The sequence below is a fragment of the Podarcis liolepis genome, assembly GCF_965112155.1.
Source record: "Podarcis liolepis genome assembly, chromosome: 9".
NCBI classification, from domain to species: domain Eukaryota; kingdom Metazoa; phylum Chordata; class Lepidosauria; order Squamata; family Lacertidae; genus Podarcis; species Podarcis liolepis.
The window spans coordinates 76590095-76612611 of NC_139564.1; the positions used below are offsets into that span (position 1 = coordinate 76590095).

The 22517-nt window shown below is 41.5% G+C and overlaps 2 long non-coding RNA genes across 4 annotated transcripts in view; one reads left to right on the forward strand and one right to left on the reverse strand.

The window, feature by feature from the left end:
* The first annotated feature begins 3357 nt into the window (after nucleotides 1–3357).
* On the forward strand, nucleotides 3358–20545 carry LOC310686741. Its single transcript, XR_014516080.1, has 4 exons — nucleotides 3358–3504; nucleotides 8004–8164; nucleotides 17970–18104; nucleotides 19002–20545. It is a non-coding gene; the product is annotated as an uncharacterized lncRNA (long non-coding RNA).
* Nucleotides 7258–22517, reverse strand: part of LOC310686739 — a 64467-nt gene continuing 49207 nt past the window's right edge. For all 3 annotated transcript variants that reach the window (XR_014516075.1, XR_014516076.1, XR_014516077.1), the window contains 6 exons: nucleotides 20374–20439; nucleotides 19234–19295; nucleotides 15790–15849; nucleotides 8330–8443; nucleotides 8049–8142; nucleotides 7258–7372 (listed from right to left, as the gene is read on the reverse strand). This is a non-coding gene — a long non-coding RNA (uncharacterized lncRNA). The remainder of the gene's footprint in view (nucleotides 7373–8048; nucleotides 8143–8329; nucleotides 8444–15789; nucleotides 15850–19233; nucleotides 19296–20373; nucleotides 20440–22517) is intronic.

Consider the following 22517-nt stretch of genomic DNA (forward strand, 5'->3'; position numbering starts at 1 on the left):
CAGCAGCCAGACTGGTGACTGGGGGCGGCCGCCGAGACCATATAACACCAGTCTTGAAAGACCTACATTGGCTCCCAGTACGTTTCCGAGCACAATTCAAAGTGTTGGTGCTGACCTTTAAAGCCCTAAACGGCCTCGGTCCAGTATACCTGAAGGAGCGTCTCCACCTCCATCGTTCTACCCAGACACTGAGGTCCAGCACCGAGGGCCTTCTGGCGGTTCCCTCACTGCGAGAAGCCAAGTTACAGGGAACCAGGCAGAGGGCCTTCTCGGTAGTGGCGCCCTCCCTGTGGAACGCCCTCCCACCAGATGTCAAAGAGAACAACAACTACCAGACTTTTAGAAGACATCTGAAGGCAGCCCTGTTTAGGGAAGCTTTTAATGTTTGATGTATCACAGTATTTTAATATTCTTTTGGAAGCCACCCAGAGTGGCTGGGGAAACCCAGCCAGATGGGCGGGGTATAAATAAATTATTATTATTATTATTATTATTATTATTATTATTATTATTATTAACCTCAAAGACTAATATTGCATGCATTATAAATGGAGAATATTTATATCATGTAGAATATTTAAATTCTGTCAGGACAGAATCAGAGACGTTATGTGAATCGCTAAGACATCTAGAAGATGCTGGGTTGGCAGAGTCTGACATAAGCACTACCATTTTACCTGCAAAGAAAGAAGAATGCACCAGCAACCAGGACACTTAGGACGACCACTGAAGCTAAAACAGCTGCAAACAGTTCACCTCTTGGATGGCTCTTGATGCTCGGTAGTAAAATTTCCTCACAACGATTTCCTGTATAATTTTCAACACACCTGCGAAACAGAGGTTTACATTAACTGAGTATCTTGTGGCACAGCTTATATATACTTAATCTACTGGTACTTCTCAACACTTGCTTGTCTTGACACACAAGCATGGCCAGGAAGCAGCAAAATCTTGGCTGTGCCAGTAGAATCAAAGATTTGTAGAGTTGGAAGGGACCCTGAGGGTCATCTAGTCCAACCCCCTGCAAGGCAGGACTGGGGGCTTGAACCTATGACCCTGAGATGAGTCTCGCATTCTAACAGTCCAAATGAGTGTCATTCTCCATGGCTCCCCTTAAGACAATTTACATTTGACATTTCAGTTAGTGGGTTATGTGCTGGTTCTGAGTAGACTACACACTGAACCTGAGTCAACAGTGTGATGCAGCAGCAAAAAAATATACTTTTCTAGGCTGCGTCAACAGAAGTCTAGTGTCTAGATCAAGAGAAGTAATAGTCCTGCTCTACTCTGCCTTGGTCAAACCACACCTGGAATATTGTGTCCAGTTCTGGGCACCATAATTTAAGAAGTATATTCACAAGATGGAGTATGTGCAGAGAAGGGTAACCAAGATAATCTGGAAACCAAACCTTATGAGGAATGGCTGAGGGAATTGGGTAAAGAGGAGACTGAAAGTAGATATGACAGTCATCTTCAAATATCTGCAGGGCTGTCGCATGTAAGACAGCAAAGTTTTGTTCTCCTGCTCCAGAGGGTAGGACCCAAACCACTGGATTCAAATTAGACAGATGGAGCTTCCAACTAAATATCAGGAAGAACCTTCTGACAGTAAGAGCTATTCACAGTGGAACAGACTCTCATGAAAGATTGTGCACTCTCCTTCCGTGGAGGATTTAAAGCAGAAGTTGGGTGGCCGCCTGTCATGTATGAGGTTCCTGCATTCCAGGGGGTGGGACGCGTGACCCTCTGGGTACCTTCCAGCTCTGTGCTGTGTGCTAGATACCTTTCATGATGATGGAAAAAGGCATTCAGAGGCATTTCAGGTTGTAGGAAATTCATAAAGGTGCAGTGTTGGCAACCCATCCCTAATGGCTAGTCAACTCTTGTGCAACTGTTTGAAGCAGAGTAAAGTAAAAGGTAAAGGACCCCTGTATGGTTAAGTCCAGTCAAAGGCAACTATGGGGTTGTGGCACTCATCTCGCTTCAGGCTGAGGGAGACGGCATTTGTCCACAGACAGCTTTCCAGGTCTGGCGGGCAACAGGACTAAACCACTTCTGGCGCAATGGAACACCATGATGGAAACCAGAGCACACAGAAATGGTGTTTACCTTCCTGCCACAGCAGTACCTATTTATCTACTTGCACTGGCGTGCTTTCAAACTGCTAGGTTGGCAGGAGCTGGGACGGAGCAACAGGAGCTCACCCTGCCGTGTAGATTCAAACCGCCAACCTTCAATCAGCAAGCCCAAGAGGCTCAGTGGTTTAGACCACAGCACCACCTGTGTCCCTGAAGCACTTTATTAATATCCTAGTGCCAGTGTCCTTCCAATAGCAACTTGTGCCCTTGTATTTGTGCCAGACCAAAATGCAGGTAAAGTTAGTGGTACATCTCCCTGCTACTAAACATAACTACCGTATTTTTTGCACCATAACACTCACTTTTTTCCTCCTAGAAAGTAAGGGGAAATGTCTGTGCGTGTTATGGAGCGAATGCCTGCGGGTAGCGGGGGGGGGGATCTGCTGCAGTCGTGAGCAGATGATCCATGGTTCCCCTTCCTTCCCTCCTCTGTGGTTACAAAGCACGGATCCACATGGATCCTCAGGATTTTTGCATTGGGCTACTCCAAACTCACTGTCAGATCACATGTCTGTGGCCACAGCATGAACCACAAAAATCATATATCCACTATTTCGTTTAGAATATTTTTTTTCTTGTTTTCCTCCTCTAAAAACTACGTGCGTGTTATGGTCTGGTGCGTGTTATAGAGCGAAAAATACGGTATGTCATGAATAATTAGTACTACTAGTAATATATTTATTTGTACCCCACTTTTTCCCCTGATGGGACTAAAGGAAGCTTACAGTACATGCCACTGGAGGGGTAGAATGATCGTAGATGTGTTTCCTCAAATTACTCTTACCATTAGCCGACAACTTAAATGCATTTAACTTTTATGCATTCAGCTTTATAAACGTGGCAAAAAAACAAAAAAGACAGGGCAGAAAGGGGAACAAGGTTCCGGGGGAAATAACTTTGGCAATTCCACCTGCCATTGAACCCATTGAGTTTTGACTGCACAGGATTTTGGCTTTAGGCTAATATTACCATTAAAAGTAGAAACCCTTTCTTGATTTATATACAATGAACTGAACTGAAATACGACTGGAATTTACTTAACACTTGGGTTATTTCTTACATGTATGGCCTCTATTGAGACACAGGGTTGACCAGAGTAGTTGCTTTATTTTCTGAGCGGGCTACTTGCAGACTTGCCTCATTTCCTGCTTGCATTCTAGTGTTTGCCAACTCTGCTGTTGATGTTTGCGCTGCTCATTCAGCAGTGGGAGGACACCTGGTGTAGTTGCCTGCTGATGTATCTCTGCTCTTCTGTATTTTTGATATTTCACATGCACACATTAACAGTAGGAGAGAAGTTGGGGAAGGGGTGCTCAGTGGAAGAGCATCTGCAGAAGGTCCCATGGTTAATCAATGGCATCTCCAGGTAAGTCTGGGAATGTCCCTTACCTGAAACCTGAAGAGCCAATACCAATCATTGTAGACTACTGAGCAGGATGGACCAGTGGCCTGACAGTGTAGGGCAGCTTCCTATGTTCCTATGTTCAAAAGTGCTTTGAGTGGCACATGTGAAATCTGTCCTGGTCTGCAGCATAAAGTAGTTTTCCTTTTCTTTCTTCCAGTTGCATTGCAGGTTTAGTAGGCGTTGCACTCATATACTACCCCCCACTGCTTTCTTTCTGATTAGCAATATTAATCAGAACATATAGTGTTATTTTTAGAACTCTAGTCTAATCAGGAAAATCAAGGGGGTTTCTTTATTAACGTGCCTTGTATATAAATATCCGTTGCAGGCAAAAAATACCATGTTCCCACTAAAGTCTGCTCAAGCCAAGGAGCCAAGATCCTTATTACTTATGCAAAGTTTTAGTGCCTCATAATTCTGCAGTCAAAACAAAGCAATGCAAATTATAAATGTGTATGCCAATAACTTGACCTGCATGTTTATACTGGTAACAGAATTGCACTTTCTCTTTGCAGGATTTGGTAGATATTAGTGTTGCTTTACACACAAACACACCACATTCTTCTCTCCCAAACACCATGTGCTATTTCCTGTACTGCACCTATTTGGGTCTGCCATACTATATTATGGTATGTTACCAGAAACATTATATTGTTACCAGAAAAATGCCCATTGCCTCCTCCCTTTGCCCTTCTCTAGGCACCTGTTGTGTGCCCCCCTGTGCCCCCCACATGTCCTTGGGTCCTTGATGTCCACAGTGACCTTTCCAAGCAGGCCATCTCATCCTGCCCTCCAGTCATTCCCATCACATTCTGTTTTAGTTTTCCAATTTACTGTAATCATTACATAGTTAGCAGTCTTAGTCCTCATTGGTCTGTTTTGCCCACCAGGTTTTTTTAAAAAAAAACTTTCGTATTTCTGCAAATCCCTCTAGCATGCTGATTCCCCCTCTAGTGGCCTTGTTTTGGCTACTGTTTCCAATCTGCACCAGAGTTCGCTATTAGGAGAGATGCTGAAGTGAAGATCACAGCTAAGTACTTTACAGTCCAATCACAAAACATATTTGCCTCAATCTAGAAAAAGTTAGTTGCACCTAATGCAACAGTCACATGTACAATAAGTAGTCTTCAGAGTAAACATGCTAAAGATGGCAAGCACTAAATCCTTTCAAAATTGATGGGACAATGTGGTTCAACAGCTGTGGACATTCTTGGAAGACACGGATTATCTAGACCCATTTTAATCTGGGTATAGCTCAGGCTATATGATGGACCCTTGCTCAGAGGTCTGCACTGACTGCCAATTTGTTATCAGGCCAAATTAAAAGTGTTCCTATTGGTATATAAAAGTTTCTCCCATTGACTGCTACTGATTTTGGGGGACCTAACATTTTAAATGGAGCCACGGGATTCAATGTGGGTCCTGTTAAATTCACTCAGCCTTATTTCCAAAAAATATGTTACCATCGGTGTGGGATTTTGTATCTGAATGGGTAGTAGTAGCCTAATAGCTTTTGAAAGGCCATGTGTAAGCTATGAGACCTCTCCCGCGTCACCCAAATCCCCATTTCTGCCAAAAAGAGCAGTAACTGTGAAAAATCCAAAAGCAAACAGGAATCATTTCCTTCATGTACTCATTAAAGGGCATGTTTATCTATTCAAAAGAAAGGTGTAATTCTGCTGTGTACACAGTCCACAGTCCACAGAGTTACACAAGGTTCTCTTGCATCATGTGTCCTGGTTTAGCATTCCACTTTTCTCAATACAGCATTTTTTTATTGCCAAGAAGCCTCAGACCACATTTAGACCTGCGCTGCAGTGATCCCTCATCATTCACTCTTTAGGACTTTTCCAGAGAACTTTCTGCCTTGATAAACAGTCAACTGCCGCAGAGGAGCTAGAAGTCTTCCCCAAGCAAGCACTTTTGTTGCAGGGATATCACATTTTCCTTGTGCTCAAAACACAATACGGGACTAAATCAGCAATATGATGGAAAAGTGGAGGTTTTCTATCCTCTGCAATACCCCAAATATGGCAACCAGGCTAAACTACAGATTAGGTGCAGATCTGGCCCAATCACATGAAACGTGGAGCAGTGTGGGATCAGGTGCCAAATCAAAGTGCAAAGCAGTTGGTTGTGGGGAGGCTGGACCCTCCCACCACCAAATTCTCCTACCATTTCCTCCCCAACTGAACTCTGATACCAGAAGTGGGCTTTCTGGGGACAAACACAGATAAGGGAAATGAGGGAGTAGAAAGCTAAAAATTCTACTTGCACATTTCCTTTGCATTTAAATTACACCCCCCCCATGCCAGTCCACACATGATCACAACAGATATACATTAAAGTTATAGGTCCATTGGTGTCCTGGACAGTACAGCTCAAATAGTAGTGGTGGTAGGGCATCCAAGTATGACTATTACAGTTTTAAATGGCAATGCAGTTTCTTTTCTTTACCATGAGAACTTTAAATGTCTGGAAAAAATCTTTAGGGGTGGGTGGGCAAGTGAGGAAGATGTACTCTCACAAGATCTTCCTTAGGCAGAAAGATCACTGTGAATTCTTACCTTACATTTTATAGCACATAGAAACCAGCCAAGATGATTCAAATGTCATTTCAATCAGATAAATATTAACAATATTTCTATGGACTTTGGGGTCCCAAGCCAACTCTCTTCTTCAAGTCTTCTAGTGATTGACTCTACTACTGGCTATGGAAACCAACTACCTTAGCACCCAGTCTTTTCTGCACAGAGCTACAATTTTGCCAATCATTTGAGAAGGAATCAAGGCAGAGGATTAGCAACTTGGAGAAGTTGGGGTGAGATCTAGGGATAGATCCTTTACATGCCAGTATTTGTCTAAGCAAGCATTTGGTCCTTCTGTAATACCACTGAGCTGTGGAATACATATTCTTCCATTACTACTATTCCTAGCTCTACTGATTACCAAGTGATAGCACAGTGTAAACAAAACCTTTCTTATTTATAATTAGCGTTCTTGCCTGACTGATAAGGAGCATGCCATGCTTTGAATAAGAACATGCTGGAACAGAATACTCTAATTCACAGAGCGATCCCATCCATTAGTTAGGTACATACTTGGCAGGATAGAATTGCTACTAAATAAGTTGATAAGAAGTTGTAACAACTTCCATATTCACTTGCCTCTTCTGGTGCAATGGGGGAAAATGAGTCACTAGTCCTGACTTTGCCCAAAGTTATGCTTGCTGAAGTGGTACAAGTGAAGATTCAGCATGTGGCTACTTCATTTAACACTAAAGCCAGGTAGATGAGGAAGATCCTGACTCCCAGCCCCAGTGATTGCAAGGAAATGCAGCCCATTTTCTGAAGGGTGGAGGAAGGGGAATAGATAAGCAAGGTGTGTTTTATACTCTATAGCAGAAAGGGAGCAGGTAACATCATAGTCCACACAACAGGAGGTGTAGGTTATCCAGCCAGCAAGTGGCCTCTTTGCTCAGATACTGGTTTCTGAACACAGAGATGCATGAAACACCTCTTTGTGCATGAAACCCGCATATTGGTATATGTGATTGTTGTTAGCTGATTTGACTAGAGCAATAAAATGCAATATAAAGACTAGTAACTAACGAACTAAATAAACAAAGCAAAATTGATGTTTATACTAAAACCAGATGTCATAATACCTGACAGTTGTCTGTCCAACTTTAAAAGAAATAGAAAAATCAAAGGAAGGGCATTTCACAACTTCTCTAGCCAAGCTGTGCCATTGCTGTGCCACTCTTTAAGTAGGCAGTTAATGTTTACTCATTCTGTTGAACCCTTCGCTTCTTGTCTTGTCCTGTGAACTGAGGAAATAACAATTCCGTTCCCTGTGCTGTGCTTTGTCAGTATAAAGTGCTCTGTCTCGTCCCATATATGCTTACCACAGGCAGTTACTGTGTGCCAATAACCATTTTTATAGAGGACAATTATGATTACAGTCTTGGTTTATATGTACCACTTAGCATCAGGTACTGGCATTACAACTGTGCAAAGAAGAATATAACAGATGTGTTACTAAGTGGAAGTGTGCTAATAAACTACCACTCCTGCTCCTTGACACACCAGATTGGGGCTAAAGACAAAATAAGCCTGGCAGCGATGGCAACTGCAAAGGCAATGAGGTGGCAAAGTTACTAGCACCAGAGGAAAGAGGCGTAAACCCTGAGGCAGCCTTGGCAGCCTTGCGTGTGACTAGGTGGTTAGTGTGCGTATTAGGACAGCACTATCTGTCTCAAGCCCTACAAAAGTCTGGAGAAGCCCCTTTGTATATTACCTAAAACAATGCAGCTTAAATGTTTCCAATGTGATTTTGTGATTTACCTTGAGTGGGATATTCCCTGAAGGGTGCCACACAAATAATTATATAATCAATATATAAGAAACATGCTCTAGATAAGCTGATGAAATAATGTGTTTCCTCCATTGCTAATTCAGCCCAGGAGATGACTCTTATGTAGCAATGAAAATACAAACATTTACCTGCAAAAGGGACTGGAAATGGCAGGTATCGTGTAACAAATCCCACCATTCAGACAAAAAGATCCATAACTGCTGCCACAAAGTTCTTCATGATCTAAAACAAAAAGAAATATAAGGTAGGTTAATTTTAGCCTGCTCTTCTTGCATGAAACAAATGTGGTGATGTGGGGAAATAGAATAACTTACTGAAGTGTTTTAGCACCTTGTTTGCCTTCATATTGTATGAAAAAGTGTTTCTATTATTATTACTTTTAATCATGACAAATAAAAGAAGGATTAGCCTTACTCTCACAGCCTGCAAATGCATAGGCATCATTGCCATCTCCTCTTATGCAAACACAGCTTTTGGGTTTCTTTTGCCTGAACAGGTGGACACAAGATCCAAGCACAAAACCCTACAAAAGAGGAGTGGGAAAGGCAGCGTTGTCGTTTGTTTGCTTTACGGTCTGTGCAAAAGGGCTTCAGCAAAGGAAAGCAGAGACTTATTGAATCCTCTCCTTCTGCCAAAGGACCAAGAACAGGAACCCTGATGCAGGGCTGGCTCTTCAGGACTTTGTGGGAAACTGGTAAGGCAGGAGTCAGAACATCTGCACAGATCCGAGGTCTCTGCTGGTGCATTAGAGTAGGGGTCTCCTTTTGCAACTGAGTTCAGCGGGATTTTAATTGCATAAAACTCACCACTAGATGACAGCCTTCAGATTTTACTTGATAGGCTCTGCTTGCATTATTATTATTATTAGTAGTAGTAGTAGTATAAGTATTATTAGTATTATTTTCGGAGATCTCAGGGAGGTTCACAGAATAAAAATCAAGATATAAAACCACAAAATACCTAATAAAAATAAAAAACAACAACCCAATACTGCCCCCCCAAAACAACACATTTTAAAAGGGCATAGGATATAAATCAGATCAACCAAAGGCCTGGTTAAAAAGGAATGTTTTTGCCTGGCGCCCAAAGGTGTATAATGGAGGCACCAGGTGAATTTCCCTGGGGAGAGCATTCCATAGATGGGGAGCCACTGCAGAGAAGGTCCATTCTTGTGTTGCCACCCTCCTGGCCTCTCAAGGAGGAGGCACACGAAGAAGAGCCTCAGAAGATGATCCCAGGGTCTGGGTAGGTTCATATGGAAAGAGGCGGTTCCTGAGGTATTGCGGTCCTGAGCTGTTTAAGGCTTTATAGGTCAAAACCACTACTTTGAATTGGGCCCAGAAACTAATTGGCAGCCAGTGCAGTCAGGGCAGGATCGGTGCAATATGCTCAAACCATCTTGCTCCAGTGAGCAACCTGGCCGCTGAATTCTGCACCAGCTGAAGTTTCCGAACCTTTTTCAGAGGCAGCCCTACATATGCAGTAATCTAACCTTGAGGTTATCAGAGCATTGACAACAGTAGTTAGGCTATCCCTGTCCAGATAGGGGCATAGCTGGGCCACCAGCTGAAGGTGATGGAAGGCACTCTGGGCCACTGAGGCCACCTGAGCCTCAAGCGACAGCAAAGGATCCAGGAGGACCCCCAGGTGACGAACCTGCTCCTTCAGAGGAAGCGTAACCCCATCAAGAGCAGATGACCTCCCACCCATCCGGTCTGAGGAACCACCCACTAACAGTGCCTCAGTCTTATCTGGACTGAGCTTCAGTCTGTTGGCTCTCATCCAGTCCATTACTGAGGCAAGACTTCCAGCACCTGCCTCACCTGCAGATGTAAAGGAGAAATAGAGCTGAGTGTCATCAGCATACTGCTGACAACATACTCCAAACCTCCAGATAACTCCACCCAGCAGTTTCATGTAGATGCTAAACAACATGGGGGATAGGATTGAGCCCTGTGAAACCCCACATTGAAGGTTCCACAGGGCTGAAAAGCATTCCCCAAGTATTAAAAGACAAATCTTGAAATCTTCCTTACACCTTCAGATTGAAAAGTCTACTTGTTTCCATTAAGCACAGATAAGATTAATCATAGTTTTTCTGAGTTCAGACAAAAACAAGAGGCAAAGCTTCTGATTTCCTCCTCAGAGTTGCACCAGAGGAGGCGAGGAGCACATTAGCCTAGGGGAAGGCTAGGCTTGTTCTCAGCCAGGAAAGTAACTGGCCAAATTCACAAATAGAACTTCTCCAGTGAGTAAGGACTGAAAATCTAGTTCTCCCAGTCCTAATCAAATAGTGTAATGATTACGCTGCACTGTTTCTCCAATAGCTACTTCAGAGCTGCTGATACACACATAAACATTTATATCCCACCCTTCTGGTGGAAAAGAACATAAATGATGTGTGCAAAAGCACACAAATATTTGCTACATTTAAAATTGCTATTTCATAAAAACAACAATATAAAACAACTAAGCAAGGATAGAGGAAACCAGAAGTGGCTTGTCAGGTGGGGCAGCGGGAGAGGCATCCTCACAGTGGTGGTGGTACCACTGTCTTCAAAAGGATATGATGTTAGCTCTGACATACAGGTGTGTGCAAACCCACCAACCCAGAGCTCTCCCAGCTACTTGACTTGCCCGGTGGTCCCTGCCTCCACTGCTGCTCCTGAGCCATAGATGGAGGAACAGCAACAAACAAAACAGATGGAGGAAATATGCCACTTACAAGAAAAGCATGCCACACACTATCTTCAACTAAGAACTCCAAGTGAGAGTGCTAACGCACTTCATAGCGCAAGGTATTCCATAGTTGATGTGCAGCCACTAGGAAAGCTTCCACAAAAACACCCTAAGGGTACACAATCTTTAAATAAAAATATCTTTCTTGCTGAAAACTCAAGGACAGGAAGGGGACAGATGGCAGAATATCCTGGTTAAAAGTGTATTCAAAGAACAACGTAGAAAATGCTAAAACTCCATCCGTCCGCCAATTTAGTTCTGCCTCTGACATCTTTCCCTGATAAGGATCTCTTACAACATTTCTGAATTTTCCTGAAGCTTTGCCAAATCATCAAGAGAGGCAGGCAGACAACACCTTTCTTCATTTCCTGCATTTTGAGTTGCATGAACAATGCTGTAAGGAGGCTGTAAGGTACAGCACAATATATTAAAATACCCAGATTAAAAGTTGCCTTTAAGCTAGCACTGAGAGTGAACTTTAGTAACCACTACAACAACCCTATTCAGAAATAAACGGGTCCAACAGATCAAAAACTAGCCATCTGCACTGCCATAAACCCTGTGGAGATCCCTAGGCAATTGAAATCTTGCCCCGCCCCTCTGTATGCACGCTCTAGTGGGATAACATGGAACTAAGAAAGCTTGACTGTAATTTTCTTTCAAGATCAAATTAGTATTATTTTGATCCACTGTCATGGGGCCCCTAAAAGGCCCATAGGCCGCTGCCTACTCTGCTTATCTGGTAATCTGGCACTGGCCAGCTGGTAACCTGAAAACTGTGATATTATTTTGCTGAGTTTCACCTAGTATCGGAGTTTAAAGTGGAAGAGAAGTAATGCTAAAGATCTTCCAGGAGAACAAAGGAAATAAAGGGCTGCTGCTTTTACTCTTCTTCTTTGGCGATCATATGCAGCCGAGTAAGATTGTCTTCCATAAACACGGTTTTAACAATGAGTCTGTAAGTGATTGTGGAGGCTAGTTATGGATCCACATGTCCTTCCACAGTGGGGACATTGGTTTCCAGGTGGGAGTTGATCACGGTGATCCCCCTTTCATCCTGAGTTTGAGCTTCTTCAGAGTCCATGACACCTTTGGTAAAGGCTGTTCTCCAACTGGGGCACTTGCAGGCAAGTGTTGAATTGTCAGTGTTTAAGCTATACTTTTTAGATTTGCCTTGAGAGAGTCTTTAAACCTCTTTTGCTGACCACCAGCATTACAATTTCGATTTTAAGTTTGGAATAGAGTAGTTGCTTTGGAAGACGGTAATCAGATATCTGAACAACATGACCAGTCCAATGAAGTTGATGTTGAAGAATCATTGCTTTGACACTGGTGATCTTTGGTCTGGTGATTCCATCAATGGTGTCTCTGAGAAAAATTACATATGACTTGGGAAGACAAGCAAACTAATGTCAGCGTACTGGAAGAGGCAAAGATCAGCAGCTGCTTTTGCTAACACTCCTGTCCAGATCCACTATAATCACCTGAAAGAAAGTGGCTGGTCGGACGGGACAGCAAGAGCCGGGAAGAGGAGCCCAGCATCTCTTCGTGGCCTTAGAGTTCTCTCAAGAGATCAGCTTGCAGGGAATATCATTCCACAAAGAAAAGATATTATTTGCCTCCCCCCCCACCAAATAATTTTTGAAAAAAATAAATTATACCCCCCCCTCTCTACGTGAATGCAATGGGTGGGACAAGTTAGCAGCTCCTCCTGCCATACATTATATCAATATTTATCAGAAAGAATATTTTAGCAAGAGCTATTTTTAAAAAGATTTTTAAAAATATTGCTACATGTTAAGACCAAGCATCTCCATTAAGAAAGACTCCGCTTGTGGCATAACACCCTTGAGAACTATGTGCTACCTTGCACTCTAGGTGTCATAGTCACTGTTATTTCTAGCAGCACCTGAAAATGGGACAGCAAATATGGAAACATGGTGCCACAGTAAGACCACTTTTTAAATGGTCGGAAAGTTGTACCAATTTTTCCATTCTCAAACACTAAAAAAGAGATCTAGCTTAAGCTGATATTTCCCATATATAGATGTGAGTCTCTAAAGGCCTCTCTGCATGATCTGTCAAAGTGGAGAAATATCCCGCAGCCCAGCCAGTAGCAGAAATGCTGCTTCCTGACTAGCACAGCCCAGGTAGGAAGCCAGGAGGGCAGAGAGGAGCTCAGGGATGTTGTTTTTACAGAACCATAACCAGATTTGCTTGTTCATCCGGTACTGTTCTTTGTTGACAAAATAAACTCATCTAACCTGAGTTTCTCTATTTTTATTCAGATTCTGTGAAGTTTGTTAGAGAAGTCTGATTTCGAGGCAGATCTACAGTCTGTATTATGGCATGTCTGCAATGTGACTAGAATGCAAATGTTGTGTTACTGTATTTAGAGGGCTGTAATCACTGCAAGTAACTTCATGGTTTACAAAACACTCTAAAAGCTCATATAAAAAGCTACAGTAAATATCATCAGTCTCTGTACTCATTTGTAGGCTCTTCTGAATTTTGTAACTTGTGCTGTGAATGCTGAACTCCATGCAGCTACAGTGAAGGAATGCCAACTTGGCTGGGGGAAATTTTCATACAGGCTTTGTGACAGGAGTGCCCTGAAGGGGCTTGAAGCCAGGGGAACTTTGGGAGTTAGTCACTTGCTGAATGCAGTGTGGCCATGGAAGTGAAGCCCCCCTTCCTGGGTGAGAGAGAGATTCTGACTAGGTATATTAAAGACTGTGTGCTGCGGGAAGGCATGGGAGCTAAGAGGCTGCGCAGAAGCAAAAGGGGAAGTAGAAATCACAGGGCCTAAGGATAAAGAATGCCAAAAATATTCAAATTCAGAATAATTAGACAGGTATTTGCCTACATGACTCCAAACTATTGCAATCAAGTTATCATGTAGAAATGATTTGAATATTAATTACATGGAGAACAACAAATGAATTTCTTATATAGTAGTTGTTTGTACATTGTACCATAAACAAACAGGATGAAATTGTATTCAAGACATCGGTCAGTTGTGTGGGTGGAGGAGCATTCATTATTTGCATCCTATCTCAAAGGTTCAGGACACTTTGCAATTTGAAATGTTTATGATCTGTGGTTCAGTACAACTTGCCTACTGGATTCCTTCTTACTAGTACATGCAGGGGGGTGGGTGGGTGTGCATGCTTTCTGGAGATGGGAGAAACAAGTTAAGGAACTAAAAAAATAAACTAGTCTGGAAATCTGGGGTGGGGGGAATCTAGTCAGGAGAAGCAGAGAATAGCCTATTAAGGAATTCATATTTTTGATGAATTATTGTATTGATTTTCATGGTTAAAAAAAAGCTTGTATCAAAAGTGCTAGAACTCAGTTCCTGCAGCCTTGGAATGGCCATATTTATTATTTATTGATTGAATTTATATACCGCCCTATACCTGGAGGTCTCAGGGTGGTTCACAGAACAAAATCAAAATATAAAATAAAAACAACAACCCAATAACACCCCTAAAAAAAGAACCACAACATTTTAAAAGGGCATAGTATATGGGAAGCCACCTTACACTGCCAGACCAGAGGCATCAAGCAGTATCTGCTCTGAATGATCGTGGCACTCTGTCTCTTTCCCATCCCTGAGCTCCTTTTAAATAGGAAATGCTGGGACTTTCTGCATGCTAATCATATGCGTGCCAAGGTATAATCTCACTCCATTGGAGGACAGGAAACTCAAGATGCTATACGCTGGGCCTGTTCCCTTGCTCAGGTCCAGAAAGAGGTGATGGGAAGGTAATTGCAATGAACCACCTAGTTCATTTTCCCCAAGCTATACACTGAAACTAGTGGAGGAAATCACCTCTCTTAGTAGCCATCCTATTTCTGCAGGACACTGATTTTATGGCAAAACCATAAGTTGATAGTGAAGAGAAGGGCGCTATAAGGGGAGCCCCATTGCCAATGACTACCAGCCAGGATGGCTCTGCTCTGCCTCCACAGCCAGAGGAGGATGCCAGTTGCCGGGAACCAGAGGAGGGAGAGGGCTGCTCTTGTGCTCAGGTCCTGCTTGCAGGAACTAGATGAGCCCTTGTTTTCATGATGTTATGGCTGTGTTCTTGTGCAGTCTAATAGAGAGTGGAAAGGGATGCCCTTGCAAACAACTCATGATCTAGTAAACTTCAGGGAAACCGTTAACAAAACATTCTTGAACATTAAAGAACATATTGCATTCAAGAACATACTGAGGGTGGGCATATACTAAATCAAATAAAAATTAGATACTAAAATAGGAAAATAGTATTTAAATGGTGGAACATTTCTGTGAGAGCAGGTAGTATTTCATTTCTCCATAAGCTTTCTTGCTTAGAGAAGTTAATTAATATATAGGTATGATCATCTCCACTGTGATCTCTATCACTGTGCATAGGAACAATATGCTGCCCACAAGCAAAGCAAATATGGAGCTTCTTTAATCATGCTAATTCTTTTATGCATAGATAATTCCACATTTCCACACTAATATGTTATGCTGTTCAATATGCACATCAACATCAGCTGAATATTTGTGCCCACTAATCTGGCAATGTAAACAGAAGCCTAAAATTTGTATGCAGCTGCAAGTGAGGGACACACCACTGCATGCACATATTTTAATACATCAGGCAATTCAGTCCAAAATAGCAGATGTCTGAAAATAGTCTGCAAAATCCACAATCTTGTCAACACACATTACCTATGAATGTTTTGCCCAAGAAACAAGTTAATTTGCCAGAGGAAGTACAGAATGACCTTCTTTTCTCCAACCTTCTCTATTCTTTTGTATAACTGTATCTCACCTCTTGCCATGACTAAGTGGCGTTCTTACTTTCTAAACTTCATCCACCCATCTGAAATATGGGGATAACACAAATCCATATGACAGGGCTAAATGTAAGGAGGATTACAAGATACTGGTTGCAATCAAACAATCCAAACCAGGTTAAAAAGTAATAAAATAAACCCTTTCCACAAGGGCAGGAGATAGAACAGGTGAGCACAAGTATATGAAACCAGTATGTGAAGTGGTTTGACGAGTCACAAAAACAAACCATTGAGCAGCCAGAAATATAACAAAGTTGTGAATATCGGTACAGCCAAAAACCTTAAGGAAGTTACCTGTTCGCATATTATTCTGACCACTCGTAGTTCTTGATCACCGCCTATTCTTCGAATGCCCTGAAGACAAAAACACCTTGTTTTATTCCAAATGTTTTCTGTCTGATGAAACAGCTAGGATTATTTTCATCAAAACTAAATAAATACTCAGTTGGCAGTCAGCAGATATCTGTTACCCTTTATGTAAACACAATTAATTTTAAATCTAACAGCAAACACTGCTGCATTCAATAGCTCAGTGGTCCTGGTTTTTTGTTAACTGCTTCCTTTGTTCCTGCAGTTACTGTACTTTTCCGTGTATAAGGCTAGATTTTTTTTACTTTAAAATAAGGTTAAAAATCTGGGGGCATCTTATAAACAGATATTGCATATGCCCATTTTCTAATTTTGGGATCCCCAAAAGTATGGGGGTGTCTTATACACGGAAAAATACGGTAATTTATTTGGGCAATTCTCCTTTATTTTTTGTTAACTCCACCTCCACGCCCCTGCAAATTGCAGCACCTGTCTGTCTAGCATAGTCAAACAGCACTATAAAATCTTTAAATATTATTGTAACTTTAATTAAATCCAGTTTGGAGGTTATGTCCATTGTACTACATCCCAATGAGTTTAAATGGGTTATGACTGATCTATAGCCTATAAACTGCTGTTTATTATTGTGAATATGCATTGTGATATAAACAGAATGAGGGTATTATACTGAAGTATGGTTTAGCATTACATCTGAAAGTGCCATCCTTAACCTATGGATTGCTGTGTGTCTAAGACTGAGTCCAGTCTGCCTTTCAATTCGACCTTTGATCTAGCAATCTCGTGGCAACCAGAATGAGAGGAGAGGAGAAGAAAGTAATTTATGGAGCAGTTACCAAAGAGAATGGAGCTTTTCTTCATCAGTCTTCGGCTCATCTGCTAGACCAGGCTTCCTCAACCTTGGCCCTCCAGATGTTTGGAGACTACAATTCCCATCATCCCTGACCACTGGTCCTGCTAGCTAGGGATCATGGGAGTTGTTGGCCAAAAAAATCTGGAGGGCTGAGGTTGAGGAAGCCTGTGCTAGCCCCTGGTCTGTTAAATGAATAGATGGGTGCTGCTCCTGTGTGGCTTGCAGATGCTGTTCCCAAACCCCTTCCTCTCCAAGAACTCAACACAGATATAGTTCTACCTCTTAGTATAAATCAAGAGGGAGGTTGGTAAGGAAAACGTTTTGTCGAAATCTCTGTCATCAGTGGTAGCTTTATTTTTGAATTATGATGCCTGCTTTTCAGTCCACTACACCAGTGCATACGATCAACATTATTAAAGTGTAAACTTAAATGGCCTGTTGAGCTGACCTCCAATCAAGGTGAAGAAACGGGGAGGGGGAATCCCACTAAGGCAAAATTAGTTACCATAGAATCATAGTTAAAAGGGCCACATGGATCATTCTAATCCAACCCCATTTCATCCAATGTGGGGCTCATTAGAATAGTTTCATGTGAGTTCTGAATAGGGATGCAACCCAGTAATAAAAATGTTAATTCATTAATCATGTAAGTCTCAGACAATTAATTTATAGATTAAATTTGTCTAAATTTCATATTAGTAAAAACAACACCCCCAAAGCCAAAAGCATATTTCCTTTAAGTTTATGCACACATGTATGCTGGCCAGGGATTTGTGGCAAAACCCAGCCTCCACTCAGCTAAATGAGCAGCAGGAGGACCCCCAGATGCAGCACATTTAACAAGAGCAGGCACAGGGCTATAAATGCCAGAGTGTAAGTTGTACCTAGCTGACCATTGTTTGGTGCAGCAAGCATCGTCTTAGAAGAGCATTCTTTTTGTGTGTGAAGACAGTACTTGCATCTACAGTCTTTATGAGTAATTCGTGTTAAAAATAATAAACAATATGTAGTGGAGGATTAATTGTGAAGTCTTTTAGTCAACTAAATATGTTTAATTGATTAATCTGATTAAGCAATTAAGCCTTGCAGCCAAGGTGTTTGGTTTGCCAGGTTCGTTGCTTGCTAAAGATACATTTACATAACTTATTTACATTGGCCATTATTGATTTCACATACATTTGGGAACAAACTATTTTTAAATATTTATTATTTATTTATTATATTTGTATACTAGCAGTGTGGTTGGATTAATTCAATTCCTTTTAATTATTTCCTTTTCCATTGAAATATGCAGAGGATACTCATCACTTATCCAGGAGAACAAAAAATATTCCTTCCTAGTTCAAGGATTATTAATGAGCAGATTTGATATAGATATGAGGACAAACAGTGGAGGAGAAAATCTTACTTCCTTTTCCAAGAAACATTAGTGAGTATCTTCCACCCAAACGCATCGTCTGCTACTTTTCAAAGAAGTGCAATTTGACCCTTGCAACATACAATTTCTAGTGGTGTTTCTATCATTTCCCAGTTATTTTTAGTACATACTTCAGGTCAGCTGCTAGTTAAATCAGTCTAAACAATGGCCCTCAGTCAACTGATCATGGAGTTTCCCCTACCCCTGGAAGACCTTCACAGACACACTTGCAATAGTAATAATCAGTGTCAAGGTCTCACATGTACCCAGGCAGTGCGTGAACAATAGGAAATGGCACTTTGTGTAATCTGACTTTAGTGCTTGACAACTAACTGCATTCCCACTGTGTTTACAAGGAAAGGAGCAATACAAAGTACTGTATTGTATAATGTAATGTACAGATTACTATATCCGAGGAGAAAGCTGAATGAGTGACAATGCTTTAGGAGTTATATTTTTGTTGCTGTGAATTCACCATTCCCATACTATGGGTGCACAGGGCTATTAACCAACAGAGTCTCCAAAGGAGATCAAAAATTGAAATGGATACCCACTGTGCTTCAAGTAAATATACAGAAGATCCTGTTTTACACAAGGTTGGAGGAAAGAAAGGATTAAACAACCCCTTATCCAGAGCAAACAAAATTGAAAAGAAATAACCATCTAAAGGAGCTCAACTCTGTTTCGAGTTGCAGCCTTGGAAGAGAGAGTGAGAGAGATTCAGAGATTTCTTGCTGAAATAGCCATCCCTGTCCTAAACTAAACATGTTTAATTTGGGGAAAATATAATAAATTGCACTTACTAATTTCCATAGTTACTAACAATGGTTATTTTCAAATTTACATTTCATACTTGTGCAATAACATCTACAAAAAAGGTAAAATTGTGCTATATTGCTTTTGTTGCAGGTAATCTAAATCCCGATACTAAATCAACCAGTAGAGCATGGACCTTTTGTGGATGAAAGAGGTTGCACTTGGAATATTACACATTCACCTATGTCACTTGAAATGCTTTTTTCCATTTGCCCTGGATAATGCAGGATCATCCAATATTTGTCAAGAGGAAACGTCTGAATAAATTTTGTTCATTCTAAATGGCATACTGTTTCATAAAAAGGTTAATGAGATCTATACTTACGGTATAAATAAAATCAATGATGATTCTTGAAAGAATAATCAATTTCTTTATGTATCCTGATTCTGCAGCAGAAACATTAAATGACAGCTCCCTGAATTACACTGGTTAATTAACAGTTCTTCTCTGTGGCTCATTTCTACAGCTGTATGTTCTATCAACTTTGTATACAAGGAAATAAAACTGAAAACAGGCATCAGTAAAAAAAAAGCAGACCTGAGTGCTTACCTGAGTGTTAAAATTCCAAACTGCGTGCACAAAATGATGCATTTAAGTTAAAGAAAATGCAGTGTATTCAGCAGCAAGGTCTGGCATTATGTACTTGATGCTCAAAGCTGACAATTTATATGACTGCATAGTGCAACGTGGGTGAGGTTGAGGCACAGACAAAGGTGTACACAGAGGCCAAGTATGGGTCAGGAGAACCGCCCCTTTGTTCTCACAGCATTGCATACATGTCACTGTAACAGGGCTTTGATCGTAAAGCAAAAATGCACTGTCAGTGACATTTGACTGAACTTCAAAGCAGCTTCCAAATAGCAACATAAACAGAAGAAGCTAACTCTCTGGTTACAAACGTAAATTTAATACATGCTTACTTTGTTTAACACTTGAAATGTACCGTATTCTGTATTCTTAACAGATAGTTCCAAGCTACTTTAAAATGCCAGTGGCTAACCTTGCAGCGCTTAGAGGCAGTTCCATGACCTACATTTCAAATCAACTAGGTTGCATCCAGATTGATTAGATCTATGCACCTGAACCTATACTTCAAACCAATTCCCGAAAGTACTTTGATTAGATCCACCTTTAGGGCAACCTGTTGCCTGTGAATTACTTATGTGACAGTGATGCTATCTTTACTATCTCTTTGTCACATTTTTCAGAGAAAGCATATCCAAATTCTGAGGCATGCATACATGTATGTTTGTGGGAAGTTGGGTAATAAAATTATTTACATATATTTACTTAGGGCACAATCCAGAATCATTACAAACTATTGGAGTTTTTGCATTTTAACTCAATGGGCCATAAACTGCAGCATTTAAATGCATACTGGCATATAATTTAAACTTTTTAGGAATGCAGAATTTTTGAGAATACCATTTCCAGCAAATATCTTATGATAAAATAGTAACGTACATTTAAAAAAATTCTTTGTGCACTAGACCTGGAACTCATGTCGATGGTGATTTCAACTTTGTTCAGCTAGAAGAAAAACACAAAGTAATTTCATATTTGCATTCTGCTTCTAAGCTTAATTTTTATGGCAAATGTAACTACTCTTACTGTGCAAATCAATTCCTAGAAACAATATCATTTCTAAGAGTTTGCTTACATAAAAAGGGAGGATTGTTCTCGTGTCTCTGGTTGTCATGAGCACTGACTATATTGACTTTATTATCATCCCCCCCCCCAATAATCCTGAAAATTGTAATTTGCTAAGGGCGTTGGATTTGTAGCTCTGTGGTTAACCAAAATTATGAGGACTTTTTTTGGGGGGGGTGCTTTAAATGTACGGTCTGTGTGTTCAGTTAGACCAGACATGGCCAAACTTGGCCCTCCAGATGTTTTGGGACTACAGTTCCCATCATCCCTGACCCCTGGTCCTGTTAGCTAGGGATGATGGGGGTTGTAGTCCCAAAACATCTGGAGGGCCAAGTTTGGCCATGCCTGAGTTAGACCAACCCAGAGCATTCTGAGGTAACAAACTACCCTGCTCTTTATTAGGTAGCAGAACTTACTTATAAACATTTCTAGTTCTGAAAAAGACTAGTTGTGCCATGGAGCCAGGTTCTGTAAACTTCCATGTTCTTCCAAACAGCATTCACACACACACACACACACACACGGGTTGCCACATGTCCAGGAAATCCCGGACATAATCTCTTTTCAGAGGCCAACATGTCCATCAAGGGGAATTTTACATTTTAAATTAAATGTCTGGGGTTTGGGGGATTTATTTATTTATGGCTGGCTGGGACTCTGGTGTGAAGGTTTAAATATGACCTGACACTCCATTGGGATAAAATACTATAAATCCTAGAGAGTCACTGTTTTTAATGATCTTGCAAATAGTTACAAATTATATTTCCTGTCTGGCTAAGATTTATTCTCAAATGCTATGTTGAATCAGATTTCTTAAAGCAATTTCTAGAATTCTAGATACAATCAGCTAGATATGAGGGGGAGGTCTCTTACCTGTCCTTCAAGCCACATGCAGTTTGGATGGGAAGCCATGGTAACTAGTCATACAAACTAGATCACTGTTTTGTTTTACAAATAGGCTGAACTGATGTGAAAAAAATGTATACGTCACTGAATCTCTAGCAGCAACTGATTGTCTAAAAAACATTTTGTTACGTGTTGTAGGAAATTATCTTTCTATCTAGAAATGGCAGGATTACTCACTTTGTTTGCAAAATGATATCACTTTACTTGGAACCTAGTCATAAAAATGCTGTGACACACTGATTGACATAGTCAAGGAAGTAGTTTTCAGAATGGCATTCTGTGGCAGACTGTTGCTCCGTGGCACAAACACACACACCCTGCACATCCCCCAAGAAAAGCCCCTGGGAGCCAACAACTTCAAATAAAGTTCTGTACAAAAGTGCGCACCACTTGCTGTCGTCCCTGCTAGGATTGCCTTCTCCTGTCAGCAGTCAGGTGAAGGTGGTACAGGTATGACAAAACTGATACATTGGCCCCGCTTCTCTCTTTCACACACAGACACACACACTGGCAGAAGACGAGGAGTGCGGGGGGAGCACAGCGCCCCCGGCAGCGCGATCCCGGTGGGGCGCCATCATGGCTGCCCCCGGCAGGCGGCACGCCATGCCCCCAGGACACGCAACAGCCCCACCCCCGCCTGCTCTCCGCCCCCGGGTGCCAGAGCATGAAACTCCGCCACTGCACACACACACACTTGGAAAACAATTTCTTAGGTGACATAGGACTACTACTCTCCAGTTGAACCTACCCAAACCCTGAGATCAACTTCTGAGGCCCTTCTTCATGTGCCTCTTCCATTAGAAGTCCAGAGGGTGGCAACACAAGAAGGGGCCTTTTCTGCAGTGGCTCCCTGTTCCTGGAATGATTATCTGCCCAGGGAGGTTCAGCTAGTGCCTTCATTAACAGGCACCAGACAAAAACGTGCCTCTTAACATTTGATTCCCTTTTCAATATGTTGTGGAATGGGGCATTATTGGGTTGTCTTTGTTTTTGCTTTTATTACGTATTCTATGTTTTTTATATTGTAATTTTATGTTGTGAATGGCTCTGAG